Here is a 14,760-nt window from a genome sequence, read left to right as displayed (position 1 = left end):
TACTAGACTGATGGTCTTGTTGAAAGATAAAACACGCTACGATCGTATCAAACGTTTGCTGTTCACGGCTCGATGCCAGTCGGCTTCCTGTGGAGTGTGGGAAGAGAGGGAAGACAACAGACAGGCAGTAAAAGCTGTCTTTACAGTAAAGTAGAAGTAAAGCAGAATTTGTAGGAAATGTTAGCTGACATCAATGGGGAGGAGATACTGAGTATTTTAAAGTGGTGCAAGGATGACATATTCTTGTACTCCATCCTGGAAGTAAGCATCTCCCTGGTTCCCTTCCCAAAACATCAATTGGATTTGAGAATTGTGCAGAAAATACGCTCTTGGTATTTCTGATACTGCCACATTTGATCCACATATTAACACCTGAAGTAAAAGCTAACGTTGGTCTATGAAGGATCACAGCACGGTCACATGACTTCACGTCACCACCGCTAAGCTAAAGGCGGCTAATGTTGGGCTATAAAGGAACTACAGCACGGTCACATGACTTCACGTCACCACCGCTAAGCTAAAGGAGGCTAATGTTGGGCTATAAAGGAACTACAGCACGGTCCCTTGACTTCAGGTCTCCACCGCTAAGCTAAAGGCGGCTAATGTTGGGCTATAAAGGAACTACAGCACGGTCACATGACTTCACGTCACCACCGCTAAGCTAAAGGAGGCTAATGTTGGGCTATAAAGGAACTACAGCACGGTCACATGACTTCACATCTCCACCGCTAAGCTAAAGGAGGCTAATGTTGGGCTATAAAGGAACTACAGCACGGTCACATGACTTCACATCTCCACCGCTAAGCTAAAGGAGGCTAACGTTGGGCTATAAAGGAACTACAGCACGGTCCCTTGACTTCAGGTCTCCACCGCTAAGCTAAAGGCGGCTAATGTTGGGCTATAACGGAACTACAGCACGGTCACATGACTTCACGTCACCACTGCTAAGCTAAAGGCAGATCTACCATTAAGAGTAATTCCTTTACCTGGATCCTTTACAGTAACAGCTCAGTACAGAATTGCATGGAACTTTATACACAGACCCTTTTTGAGGCTAGTATGGTCATTCTACAAAGGATGTTGGATTTGTGTTGGTTGACAGTGACATGAGGAGGAACATATTGTGGCAGAATATAATGAAAGATGTTTTTGAATAACATTAACTTATATAGGAATCAAAACAAGTGCGTTATGTAATACAGATAACCTTGAAAGCCTTCGGGAGGGGATTGTTTCATTCATAAACAAATCGTATTTCAGTGGAGAGCTCCTCTAAAGGCTTTCTGTGTTTTCCCAGACCAGTATGTGCCGGATGCATGTATATAAAGATGAAAGCGATCATTAAGAGTGAATCTCTCCTGAGAGCAGCGTTGGTCTGAAATAAAGTCATCAAAGAATGTAAGATGTTTATAAGGGAGCCTCCTGCTTAACTAGGTAATAGGTAAGGAAAGGACAAGAAGATCTTATGGGTTATATAATATCCTATGTTATATAAAGGCCATGAATATGCATTAAGACTAGAGCCACATGCATCTATGCACGCACACACACACACACACACACACACACACACACACACACACACACACACACACACACACACACACACACACACACACACACACACACACACACACACACACACACACACACACACACACACACACACACACACACACACACACACACACACACACACACACACACACACACACACACACACACACACACACACACACACACACACACACACACACACACACACACACACACACACACACACACACACACACACACACACAATATAAGGGTAACTTTAAAAGTTAGCACTTTAGAATTACTAGTTCCCGGTAGAAGATCAATTTGACCTCAGAAAAGAAGAAACCAAGATATTTAGGATCAGAAATCACTTTACTGGAAATCCTGCCTTTCATGAAGCGTGTTCAGCCTATACACCAGCACTGAAACACATGAGCTCAAACTTCAGTTTTAAAAAGCAGGAATAAACTCTGAGCTGACAGAAAATGCTCCAGTTTAGTTTAACACACACAGTTCATCTCACACACTATTTTATGAACATATAGGTTCACCTGCTGAATTAAAAACAGAACAAATGAACCAAAGAAAGAGAAACCCATGAAGCAGATTCAGGCAGAAGGAGTACAGAGTCACACTGACAGTATTAGAACAGAACAGAACAGAACAAAACAGAACAGCTGACAGAGGAGAGAAATATCTGATCCACTCAGGATTATGAAACAAGTCAGAAATTATGAATAAGATTTTTGAAATTTGGAAAATAGATTTCAGAATTTTCTCAAAATTTAGAATTTTCAAAAATCTCACTTTTTTCATAATTTCTGACTTGTTTCATAATCCTGAGTGGATCAGATATTTCTCTCCTCTGTCAGCTGTTCTGTTCTGTTGTGTTCTAAAACATTGTGAAGAAAGGTGAGAATTTTGAAAAAGAAAATCAAAAGAAAAAGTACCGGAGACAAAAAGTCAGAATTATGAAAAGAAGATGATGAGGGCCACATGTAAAATAATCTCATAAAACAGATTCAGGCAGTAGGGTATAGATTCACACTCAGAGATTTAGCCCACAGAACAGAGCAGCTGACAGGAGAGAAACATCCGATCCTTTTATGACGAACACTAGGTGATCTTTTTAGGGTTTTACTAACACTGTAATCCTGCTGGTAATCCACCATTTTTAGAGATGTAACAGTAATCTGATAGCATCTTTTTTATGGAAGGGAAAACAGCTACTTTTTTCTCCTGTACTCTTGTAACATGTTACTCCTCAATCTTGGTTACCAACACGATGAGTCTTATCCAACACAAAATCTCTTTTCTGCTCCTCTTTATCTTTTACCAGGACTCATCCGTCCACTTAATGTATTTCTGTTTTATCAATAACTCACCCTCATTATGTCCAAAGGGCTCCCGGCTCACTTGTGAGATTTAAACTCATCGGTAAGCGACGTGTGAAAGTCTCGTGGAGTGATTAAACAAGCTTTACCCAGATGGAAAATGTTGGCAGGATCCTTGATTCTGCACACATCTCTCCTGAGTTTATAGCTGTGTGAGGATGAGGGAGAGCGACTCTGAGATAGTGTCATTACTAGCTGGTTCACCTTGAGGTTATGCATATTCCACTATAAATCCACAGCCAGCTCTCACCTTGGCCAGGTGCAACAAACGGCTCCTCTGAGGCGGAGCAGGGGGAATCGTTCGTCTAATGAAATGTTTTGGAGGGCTAAGTTTGGAGGGCTGGACAGGCCGTTCGGTGACTTATTCCGTGACACAACAGCTGTATTTGTCCTAGTGTTACTTATGTATCTGTGGTCTCACTGGCTGTTTAGAAAAGACAAATAGGATTACACAAAGGGACCAGAGGAAAAAGAGAAGCCTGCACAAAGGAGAGCTGTGTTGTACTAAACGCTGCCTTTGTGAAACCTAGGATTCCTAATTCTTGTTGACAGCTAGTCAAAGAGGTGTTCAACTGTTTTGTAGTCGTAAAATGAGATCTTTGCATAAGGTTTTATCCAGTTTTTGGTGTGTTATTGCAAGAAGCTCAAAACCCAACTGAAGCAGGGGACACTAAAGAGCGACGCACACAGCTGGAGACCAGGGGACACTGAAGAGCGACGCACACAGCTGGGGGACGTTCAGGATCATAAAGCTGGTCTCTGTCTCTGTTGTTGAAACTCACCTGAAATGTTTCCTGGTCTTATTTTAACAATGTGATCACATGACTCCTTCTGATGTTCCTGCAGATCTGCTGTAAGCTAGCTCGCTAACGTAGCTCACCTTCAGATATACTGACACACACTTCCAGTTCTTGGACAGACTCACTCTGAGACAGAGACAGTTGTCCAGCTTTATGATCTGAACGTTATCTTAAATTATTGTAAAGTTAGAGAAGGATAGGAAGATGTGACAAATGTACAGACTTTGAAGTCAAAATGAAGAGGACAATGTCCCCCGAATGTTCACTTCTTCCTTCTTTGGCTCTGAAGTTAAACACAAACACGTGGTTCCAGCTCAAACACACAGAAGGAGAAGGGGTTTGCGGCAGGATATTTGTCATTCTTAAAGATTTTTGATGCAATTGTAACACAGTAAGAAGTCTTTGAGGTATCAAAGTGTTGACTCCCAAGAGCCCAGGCATTGCACCACAGAGCTGTAATATTAGCAAATAGAGAAGTGCACACATGGGACACACTGCTTTCCACAGACAGGAAGTTGAAATGAGCCGAGCCACCAGCGTTTATGTTTTTGGCAGCGGTTTGTAGCTCGGTGATTATGTTGCTGCCAGGTATTGATTTTTGAATAGCGGGCCAGGCACTGCTACTCTGGACTGAGAGGTCCTGTCAACACAAGTCTTCTGCTACATTGACAAAGTGAAATTATTTCATCAATTCGACCAAAACAAAAGAAAGAAGTGGAAGTGAAGAGTTATATGGTTTGTCGCCACTTTGTGCAATCACAGAAGGACATGTTAGTACTGAAGGAGAAACAGAAACACAATACAGCAAATATAAGTAGTATGAAGAGGACCTTTGATGCTTTTTGGGGGGTTTCCCTTTCCTGTAGTGTGTTTTATAGGTTTGTGTGCATGTAAATGGTCTGCAAAGGTTCAAATCCCAAAGTTCCTTGCCTGAAACGCCTCCACTGGACTCCTTTGTTTACTTCTAGAACATGGCTAGCCCTCAGACACATTGTACTTGACAGGCTTGGAGGCGGGACATCTCTAAGCGGTTGACCAATCACAACAGAGCTGGTCAGCTGACCAATCAAAACAGACTGGGCTCTGGTTTCAGACGGAGGGTGAAAAGAGGAGCTGCAGCACAGGCAGTCTGAGAAACATAAGAGCTTTCTGAACATTAGAGCACGGAGACATGTCCCAGGAGAGACACTTTTTTCTCCTGTGTCCATTTCCCAGCATTTTCATCTTTAAAAATATATCACATCAACATTAAATTAGCTGAAATAATGTATCGTATTAGTGCTTGGGTTATAAACAGGGGAATATTTGTTGTCAGATTCAAGCATTTCAAGTTGAGACTGCAAAATAACTCAAACAGCAACGGTAACACACGTCCACCTCCAGGGAAGCAGCCAGATGTATTATACCGTTGTATAATTATGAATATATTTCACCAAATTGAAAACATGCGACACAGTTAATGTAAATGCTATTTTAAGAACAAAGAAACAAATACAAGAAACATCACCTTTATCACACAGTCCAGTTGTCATGGTAACACCACACGCAGAAAATAATGACCAACGGAAAAAAAAAAAGAGCTGAAAGAGATTCTGTTGTATCCGAGCTACGTGGATTATGTGTTGTATCCATACAGTATTTCCAGCATCACACACGTGTGATGTGGCTCTCTAATCACTCACATTAAAACAGGAAGGATTCACTGGAGTCAGATCTGAGAGCTAAGCTAATTTGAAAGTATGAAATAAAATAAACAATCAAAATAATCACATTTGCTATTTGAAATGTGATTAAGCTCCACTAAAGGTGGCTTATTTATTTTTAATTGAGTTATATTTCAGACGGGAGTTTGATAAACCATCTTCTCATGTTCATTTTAATCTATTCCCCCAAGAAGTGTCGGTTACCAAAGCTTCATCCACTTTCATTTGGAAAGCATTTCAAATATAAAAAGGCACATTTTTAATTACTTTGATATCTTATTTGTTTAAGTGTACAAGCGTATTTTCAGATGAATAATAGATCAAAACTACACGTTTCCAAGTTCACTGTTTCCTCGTTTCTATGGGATGTTCCAACTGGCATCGATGAATAGGGTCCCTCCCTGCTCTGGGTTTTTGGCTTCCCCCACGGGGCGGACTAACGATCAGCTTGGCCGGGATAAACTGCTCTCTGCAATCTGACTCTCATTCCCGGACATTTCTGTTCCGTTCCCCGTCAATTATGGCATCATGAATTGCAGACTTTTTCGGAATTGACTTTTGTACATTTTTCAAATAAACACATGAAGGAATTTTTGCTTTTGCAGACCATTTACATGCACTAAAAACTATACAACACACTGCAGGAAAGGGAAAGCCCAAGGAAAGCGTAATAGGGCCTCTTGAGTGCCATTTCCATTTCCATATGGGAATTCCATCATGTTCTGGCTCATAGTCGGTGCTACAGTTAATCGATCAATCAGTTCATTCATCCATTCAATTCAGGGCTTTGATGCTCGTTATACTAACTGTGTGTTTCATAATCATGGTGAAAACATACACATTGATTTCGGGGATAAGTGTATGAGGACAGCCTGTTATGTACAGTATTTAAATGCCATTCTTTCTCTGGTTCACAGTTGAAAGGGAAGAAGCTAAGTCCTCTTCTTCTCCACAATCAACTGAGAGCTTCCTTTTCAAACAGCTGCTGTTCCTGAATGAAGAACACATCAGAGCCGAAATCTGTTCTATTAACCTTTTCCCTCTCAAATATCACATTTCAACTATTCCATCTATAAAGGAACATGAAAACTGCTAAAATGTCTAGACAGAACTAGCCAGGGAAATAGAAAGTCAATAAACCTTTTACCTTTTTCCGCTAAAATATCCAATTTTAGAATACCATGTCCTCCAGCAGTGACCCCATCATCCTCAGCCAGTTTCAGGGTTTCATCATCCTATTGAACATGCCAACTGATAACCAAAAGGACTATGAGTTTACTGTATGATGCAAACCTTTAGTGAGAGTATTTACTGTAGCAGGAGAAAAGGTAGAGGTCAGGAAGCTCTGCAAGAGGGACACCCAGAACATTAAGCCAACTGAGGGGAAGTAAAAAAATCACCAAATAAAACAGTTTTTTTAACCAAAATCACAACATTTTCCTAAAGCTTATCAAGTATACTTGTGTTGCCAAACATTAAAGAAGTAGCCTGACTTTGATAAAAAAAATGTACAATTTACTTTTCTTTTAACTCGGTGATGGGTCCGGGTTTGTCCCACTTTACATAGTGTTTTGGAAAATAAGCGATACCCTATCATTAAGGAGGCGCTGTCTGTGTTGTTCACATCCTAAATGGGTGTCATTATGAGCCTACTCTTTATGGTTACCCTCAATCAAAGCCACTTTTGTGTCAGGGTTGGGGAAACAGGACCCAAGCGCAGTAAATCCAGGGGAAGCAGGTAAGGGTCCAAACAATCAGCGAGCTTTATTCAAAAGCTGTTGACGAACAACACGAAGCAAGGGGAACACAGGAGAGGAAAAACACTTAGCTTCAGACATGAAGGGCGACAGGAACAGGCAGGTATCTTGGACAAGATCAGGGAAGAAATGAGGACGACCGAACAACAGACAAAAGGGGAACAGGGACTAAATACACAAGTGTAATCACAAGAGGAGAGACAGCTGGAAGGGGGAGGAGAAACACAGGGGCAACAGGTGAACACAATGACACAATCAGGCACAGGAGGGAAACGCAGACAGGAAGTGAAGCTAAACAACAAACAAGAGGGGAAACATTTCAAAATAAAACACAACACAGAGACATGACAGATACCAAACAAGGATCATGACAGTTTGGGCCTCTAGTTATTCTGTGTTTGTTGGAGGTTTTAAATATCGTTAAGCTTGAACTCCGTCTGGACTCTTTTAATTGAAACGTGTCAAAGTGATGAGCCAACCTTAACCTCTATAGCGACTGAATACTTGGCACTGAAAGCATTTATACAATTACTGTAATTTGCAATTCAAACAGATTTGGAAAATAAGTAAAAAATTATCTAAAAAGTGAAACTTTTGATTAAAACAAATAGTTAAAAAAATTCTGAATTTTGTGAAAAGTTTTTATATTGGAGAGAAAAAATCAGCGTGACCTTAAACTCAAACAATATTCTTTCTCTAGCCTAAACCAAAGTGATGTTGTTGCCTAATCCTAAACACACACTCTATCCTTACAGTACCATAGCTCAGGTAGTGATAACATGTCACAAAAGCTAATGAGTAATCTTTAGCTCTTTATATGTACATGTATAGGGTTCCAAAGGCAGCAACTAAGAAATAACTGAGGTGATTATTATCAGTCTTTCTTCTAATGACAGTTGCATTTCCTTTAAATCCCCACCTTCCCGCCCCCCTGTCAATCTCCATAGTGAGTGCAACCACTTTCAAGATGATCCAGCATGTGAAGATCCTTGTGGAAAGCAGAATGCATGACACAGATCCTCTGTTTGACCAACAGCTGATTTACCGTGGGTCTTTGTGTAGACTTTTCTGCAAAATGTGTACCGTGTTGAAGCCCAGCAGTTCGAGAGGAAGCCAGCAGAAGAGCATTGTGCACATTAGTTAGTCAAGATGGCTGAATGCATAATTTATGGATGCTAAATTTGCCAGAACACTAAAACCACACGGACACAGGGAGAACACACACCGCACACACTCATGAGTTCACACATGAGCGAGCGCAGTGACACCACATGGGAAATACGGCGGCGGCAGACCTTATTTTTTTAAAGACTTTAATATATCTCAGCAAAGCAAAGCAGCTATTTGAATAACACTGCAGCTTTAGATTCCCTTTTCTCATTAATCCAAATTCTAAATATTAATAATGCTCGTTTAAATGAGTCCCTTTTTTCCTGCTTCTTTAATCATGTCACAGAATAGAAGGGGGGGGGGGGGGGAGTGTATGTAAAAGAGTTTAGTAATTACATTTGACTGTGGGTGTTAGAAATATGAAATGAGGCTGTATTCCTCTATTAATTTATTGGGTAAAACTTGGTATAAAGTGCTGTACACACGCATTACCACTTACAATAAAGAGAACGTAGAAGAAGATAGTTAACAAAGGGAGAACAGATAGTTAAGAATCATCAGAGGAAGGAAGGAAGACAGGAGGAGGTGCAGAAGTGCAATTATAACATGTCGTTAGAGGGCCTCTGGTAAAGCAGTTTTACACAGAAAGGGTTTAAGCCTTGATTTACTGTAATCACACTCAGGTTTGGGTCAGATTTAACGTGTCCTACAAGCTTTGTCCAAATCTGCACAGCATTGAGAGGAAGAGCTGCTTCTGCATGATTTGGTTTGACCCATTTGTGTGTAAAGAAAAACAAACAATCCCTCCAAACGGAAATGCTTTGTGGCTTCTGGTTGACCAGTATTTGCAGCCCTGGTTGGTTGGATCAGTAGGTGTTGGATAGGTTAGGGTAAGACAGCATGGTAAACCAATCAAAGGCAGATTAGGGCATGTCAAACCTTAGTCATGCAGCAACATAATTGGCCATGTTTGCTGCAGGAAGTGTGTTTTCTGATGTGTGCATTGGTTGTTAGGGTTGGGACTTTGGTCCAACGGACAATTGGGGTCTCTAAACCAACGGCACAAGGATCGTAGATACATTGCCCCTGAATTAGATCCAAATGAATATCCAAAGGTTGTGGAAGTTAACAGGCAAACAATAGACCGCCTTTGCTGCGTGTAACTTGAGACTTAAATCTAAGGGTTGAATTGAAGTGACGGTTATTCCTGTCAGCTCCATCCTGTTGTGTTTGGTGTGGAGGCACAGAAGGACGTGATGAGGGTCCTGTTACGTTTCGTGCTAATTATAACAACTTTGAGCTTGACAGTGTTGGAGTAAATTACCTTTAGGGGGGCTTTGGGGGAAGGTTATTTTATTGCGTGAAGACTGGCATATATAAATGTACAAACTCCCATCAGGAAAGTCACTGCCCACAAAACGAACACGAATGATGTAAGTGTCTGAGGTGGCCCAGGGTCCTCTGAGGGCAGGATAACACAAACAACTCATACGCAGCTGAGCACAACCCAAGCAGACACGCAGGGAAACAGCATTTGAATTGTAATTAGCCTGAGCTGCCACAGACAGTCCGGCAGACCCTCAGAGGCAGAAGCAGGACGTCCACTGAATCCTCTGAATGTTGGGACTGTGGGCTACAAAACAAAGCTGCAGACAAACAAACACTCTGCATCATTAGCAACGGCTACACATGTGGTACCAAGGATGGAAATAAGGCTATAGCCAGCTAGCCTGCAGCTTAGACCTGTCAGACGTGATGTACGGTGTTATCACTTTCACATTTCTTGCTTTTGTCTCCTCAGACTGCAAGAGCTTTACAAAACAGGTTGAAGAAGAAGTTCAATAGAAAACTATATCAAGGATAGAAAGATGCAAAACAATGAAACAACACTCGTGACAATCATTGCTCGTGCATGCACAGCACGTTGGACTTTGCAGACCATCACTTTTCATTAGCAAGCGTTGCTAAATGCTTTATGATACTCAACAAACGTCACATGTTGCTCTTAAACTCACCTCTGTTTTTTAAACATAATGTATTTTTATTAATTATAAAAGAGGCCCTATTATGCTTCATGTTCATATGTTATGTAATGTCTCTACGGGGACATGTCTCCATGCTTTAATGTTCAACAAGTGCTCTATTTTGCTTATTGGTCAACTTTTAGAGATGTCCCGCCCCTTAGCCTATCACGTACAATGTGTTGGAGCGCTAGCCACAAGAAGCGCAAGGGTTACATGGTGATTTCCTTGAAGCAAATAAAGTAGCCCAATGGAGGTGTTTCCAGACAGGGGGTAGAATAGAAACTCCCTCCGGAGGAAACACAGGGATTTCAGCCTTTGCTGACCATTAACATGCATTAAAACCGATAACGCACTACAGGAAAGGATCTCTTTAAGTAGAGATTTCCAAACTGCTGAGAGAGAACCCTTCAGTGTTAGCAGGAAAACTAAAGAACCCCATGCAATCAGGTGGAATCACACCTTAATTACTAATCATTAATTAAAGCCGTCTGAGAGAGCTCTGAAGGTAAGGCTGAGAGAGAAGACTGGAATTAAACTGTGAGTGAGGATTAATGGTTTCTGTCAAAGCAGAATCCTCCTGGGAGCTGGAAATGTTTTCCTAGAGGTCACCTGTGATCAGAGGGGAGGGGGGAGGGGGAGGAGGTAACTAGATGAGAGCTGAGTTAAGTAAAACTCTGACATTATTCCCCTGTTTGCCAAAGCTGATGGTTTCCCTTGGCAACTTCTGCACATTGGATATTGGCCACCGGTCTCTAACTCTCCACATCCCCTCCTCTCAATCACCTCTTCTCTATTGTTTTTTTTTTTCCCGTCTCTCCACCGCGACCCCGCTGACAGGCTGCTGCTCGGTGCCCAGTCCTCTGCAGGTATGTCCATTAAAGCTGTGGCAGGTGAGACCATTAGTGCAGCGCTTCATTTACTACGGCCCGGCCTCTACATCAGCTGTCAGGCAGTTACAGCCATTAGACAGATGTACTGTAGAGTGTGTGCACTGCACAGTCACTTCACAACTGCCCCAAACATCCAACCCTTAGCCTGACTCAGTCTCTGAATAAGCTCTCTACATGCGCTGTTTCATCCACTTGATATGCCCCAGTCTTATAGGCCTTTAGTACGGTGGCCAACAGGTGCAAATGCCCTACAGAGGCCGAAAATCAGTTAGGACATACACGCTGCAGCTTCAAAAACGATGATGTATAAAGACACAAATGTGCCAAAACACATGCAGATGAAAAAACATCTTTACCAACTTGAGGAATCATGCACAAGTTTACAAAAAGTGACAAAACACAAATCAGGGGACACTAAAAAGTGACGCACACAGCTGGGACCGGAGCGCTCGAGTGGCTTCCTGTTGAATTTAAGATATGTTACTTACAGAAAAGTAACTGTTCTTGGCCCCTCCAACATCAAGTCTATCTTCAGATCTTGCCACAAATATAAATGTGTGGACCAAACTCAAACATAAACCTCATGCAAAGGAGACTTCCTCAGAAGACCACGCCTCAGGAAATATTCATGCAGCTTAATAAGTCTTGTGTTTAAACCTTTAAATGATGCAATTCATCTCGTTTGTGTTCTCATTACTCACAGTTACACAACATATTCTTTGATTAGAAGTAATTTTTTTACGTCTTACTGAAAAAACAAGTGCACCGTAATACCATTTACTCTAATTAAAGCCAACCTGTGCTGCTCCTGACAGTGCATCAGCCTCCAGGACAGCAGACTGAGACCATCTGTCGGAGCAGCACAACACGAGCACAGATCACATGACCCGACACTGAGCAGTCTGCAGCTGAGCCCAGTGCGGCTGCATGAGAGCCCGTTCAGGAGCCCGGGCATTTGTTGTGACTTTTATAAGTGACATTTGATCTTGCTTATGTTGTGCGCGCTGCAACATGCTGGGTCGCTGTAAAGAGGACGATGGCTCAGCTGTGGCCTTCACTGTCTTGCAGGGCGCGATGTGAGGCGCAACCTAAACATGTCCTGCTTTCTGAAGGCTGTGCTGCAAAGGGCCATGTGAGGATATTGCACGGGAGATGCTGTTTTCCCGAAGAGTGTATCCTCACCCTAATTAAGCTTTATTTACCCATCAGCAAACAGATATGCACTACAGCTCACAACATAAGTTTAACCCTGCTGTCCTGCTCCTTTCTTCCGCCTTACGTTGGTGTTTCAAATTTAACTGCTCTTACATTAAAAAGAAAGCCATTAATCATCAGCAAATTAAATTAACTCAATGTTAAGCTATAAATAATGTCTCAGACTAATGGTTAACATCAGCGGTGTCCACATGCAGAAAAACGTCCGAAGGTCTGGGCCCCTCAATAGAGGTGAGGTATATTGCCTCATTAGTTCAGTTATGATGAACCAAATCAATCAAATGTAGGTAAATGATTCTTAACACTTGAAGATGCTTAAAGAAAACAAACCGCCTGCATCACAGCTCTCCAGAGGGTTTCATTTATTCTGTTTGCAGCTCATAACTTAAAGGTCCCCTATTATGCTAAATGCACCTTTTGCTGTCTGTTATACATAAATGTGTCCCCGGTGTGTAAGGAGAACACAAAGTGTCCGAAAATACAACCCTCTCTCTTTTCCTCCTTACCCTCATCTCTACAAACGGGGGTAGAAACGAGCTGATCCAGATTTGCTGCCGATGTGACGTCATATCAGAAATGTGGGCTGGCTTTACGTTGAACTCCTGGCAACGTCCCGCCCACATGACACGGTCCAACCTATCGTCTTCAATATACAGTCGCGAGCTGAATCCCCTCCGCAGCACCTCTGTCTCTGTGCAGGATGTCTGCAGGAGGGACTGAGAGTTGTTGTTTATATAATGTCTCTTCTAGAGGTGAACTCTGAGAAGAGTTTCAGAAATAATGCTGGATGTGGTTTGGAACATCATATGGGGTTTAATCACGGCAGCGTTTGAGAAGTGCAATGTAAGACCAGCACAAGTTTCAGGTATGGGCCAGATGCCATTCTACATTGGAATCAATTGGTCTAATTTGATCCAAAGACAGCGGGGTTAAGATCAGTCCTTCTTCCAAATGTTCTGAAACATCTTACTTTTATTTGAAAAGGCTTGCACTTTTTACTCTCAATAGGTGTTCTCAATCAGTCACATGGACCCCGCAACACAATTTGAGTTACACACACCGTTGGATCGGAGAGAGGAGATTCTTAGCTCTCCATTGATGTCCATATTGTTTTTGTTCTCCAAATATTAACCGGTATATAAAGCTACTCCTTGTGTTCCAGTTCTTTGGTTTTCAGGTACTAAATGTAATATAACCTTCCTCTGAACCCCAGGATTGCTTAATTACCCCTCTCTGCGACTCCATTAGCGTCCCTGTCTCCTACAAAATGATGTTCCCTGCTTCAACCTGCTCTCCCCACCCCTCACCACCTGCCTCCCAAACGGTCACTTCCTGCCCTGGACAACCGCCACGGTCACAATGATCCATAAACTGGGCCGAGATCCAGAGCATCCCACCCGCTACAGACCTATCCGCCTCCTCAGCATCACTGCACGCCTCTCACATCACACAGAGAACACGGGACTTCTGGGTATTCACCAAGATGACTTCTGCAAAAAACAGATCCAGCGGATAACAACATCCTCCGGCAATCAGAAGCAATCTCCCGCACTTTCACAAAAACATACTCTCACCGTGCCATTTTGCTTCAACATTACAAAAGCTTTTGACAAAATGTGACACAACATATAACAGGGAAGTAAACAAAGTCAACACACCACTTCCTGACTGCTTCATTACAGGCACCCTCCCCTAGCAACAGATAACTGTCAAGTCTGAGAGATGGATCCTCAATCATCTTCCACTGCTGCTTATTCTATGGTTAGAAAAGTGCACCAACCCTAAGCTATCCTCCAACGTCAGAAATGAGCAAAACTAAACTGCGTTCTCATACATTTTATAATTGGAACGATGCACATTTGTGTTTTGAGTAAACTGCATCTATCAGGTCAACCCATTGTGCGCTTTGCATATCCAAAATATTAGCCCCTGAGTCCAAGTCCGTCTCCTGTAGTGTATTCTATAGGTTTTAGTGCATATAAATGGTCTGGAAAGGCTCAAATCTTTACTAACTTACTTTCAGAACATAGTGACATCACGACTTAACACTTGAGCTTCTATTGGCTAGCGCTCCAACACATTGCACTTGATAGGCTAAGGGGCGGGACATCTCTAAATGGTTAAACTAATCCCAACAGAGCTGTCCAGCTAACCAATCAGAGCAGACTGGGCTCTGGTTTCAGACAGAGGGTGAAAAGAGGTGCTGCAGCACAGGCAGTATGAGAAACATAAAGAGCTTTCTGAACATTAAAGCATGGAGACATGTCCCAGGAGAGACACTACATACTGATATACACCTGAACATCAGCAGGAGAGGACTCTTTAAAG

The sequence above is a fragment of the Eleginops maclovinus genome, chromosome 22 (genome assembly GCF_036324505.1).
Source record: "Eleginops maclovinus isolate JMC-PN-2008 ecotype Puerto Natales chromosome 22, JC_Emac_rtc_rv5, whole genome shotgun sequence".
NCBI lineage: Eukaryota > Metazoa > Chordata > Actinopteri > Perciformes > Eleginopidae > Eleginops > Eleginops maclovinus.
This window is presented reverse-complemented; position numbering follows the sequence as displayed.